A 1,809-nucleotide genomic window follows, 5' to 3' on the forward strand; every position below is an offset into this window, starting at 1 on the left:
TATACGACTAAAAACATTAAAATGACATGTATCAATTCGATGGTTGATTTGAAAGCTTTCAAAACCATATGGAAGATAAAAATCAAAATAATTTAACTGTGGAAACAATACTGTTCATTTTTTTCAAGAATCTATTTGATGGAAAAAATAAGGTTTTTATGTCATAATTTGTTTAATGTCCAATCCGATCAACCCATGATGTATTAATTATAGTTTTGTTATATTATTTTTAATTAAAATTGATCCGATCAATCGGAAAGAAATTATATAATAACAACAAAAAATATTTTATATATATAAATAAAGTGATCAAATATATAAAAGAAACTATCGATAATATATACAAATAAACTTGCAGGTCTTATCCTAGTAATTATGGAAGAGCAAGTAAATAAAGGGTATAAATGCTAAATTAAACCAAACTGAAAAGTTGACAAAAAAAAAAGCCAAACTGAAAAATAGTTGACAAAAAAAAAGAAAAAAGAAATTGAAAATAATATATCTATATTATTAAAAGAAAAATACCCATTTGAAAATGTTTTTACTTCATTAATTAAACTCCTTTTTTTATTGTCTTTTTCAGTTGCATTTATGAAATATCCTAAAACGAATAAAACTGTCTAATTTATTACTTATCTTTTCAGTTGCATTAATGAAATATGCTTAAATGAATTTAATCTTCCTATTTTATTGTTTGTCTTTTTCAGTTACCTTAATGAAATATCCTTAAATAAATTTGGACATAATGTCATTTAATCAACCAAAAAAACTCATGAGTTATCCTTACGTGCATAATTTTAATAATGGAGATTTTTAAAAACGTGCATCATTAAAATGTTACCTAAAACATGCATCACTAATATATAACATGCATCAATAAAACTAGAATTTGACTCACACAATTGTATGAATATTATTTTCAGTTGATTAAAATTAAAAATAATTATTTATTCAAAAAATATTTAAGAATGACTATGTTTTTAAAAATTATATGACATTATTTGTTCATAACTCATTTGTCATATGATAAATTGTTAGAAAGAAAATTTTAGCATAATATAACTGAGTTGTCATTTGCTAAATTTATGGTTTTTATTTATATTTTTTATTATTTAATTATGATATTTTCGTTTTATATTTGAAAGATAAATGAATTTTCTTTCAAACAATATTTTTGTAAATGTATTTTTTAAAAAAAATAATCAACTAAAATTGTTATTATCGTTGAATATCATTATTTTTGACATAATTTGAGTTTTCGTTTACATCAAAATTTATCCTATTTTAGGATAATTTTAATTTAAAATGTAATTTTCATATTTTTCAAACAAATTCTAAAAATATTTTTTAAATATTTTGTTATAATTGTTAAAAAAATATTGTGTTGCATTTCAAATAAAAAGGTAAAAATATTAAAAATATTCTAATTAAAATATGTAAAATTTAATATAGTTTTAAGGAATGGTCAAAATAAAAAAAATTACACATAAAATAATCATGATTTTTGTTAATTGGGCGGATCATTATTTATATGATATCGCACACGAAAGAAAAATTTCTGTTTTTAAAATTATCTAATTAACTCTATACTCAATTTTTTTATATTTTTTATATGATATCACACATTCGTAAAAAATAGATGGTTTAAGATGCAAACAAAAAATATTTACTTAATATATATAATATGAACGAATATTACAAATACATTATTTAATAAAATAAATAATTAAAAATCGAAAATTCATATCCGGCCTTCAGGGTTAGTATCTGCTTATAACCCTTCTGGTCAATGTAAATGAAAGTCAAAAC

This window comes from Brassica oleracea, chromosome C4 (genome assembly GCF_000695525.1).
Source record: "Brassica oleracea var. oleracea cultivar TO1000 chromosome C4, BOL, whole genome shotgun sequence".
NCBI lineage: Eukaryota > Viridiplantae > Streptophyta > Magnoliopsida > Brassicales > Brassicaceae > Brassica > Brassica oleracea.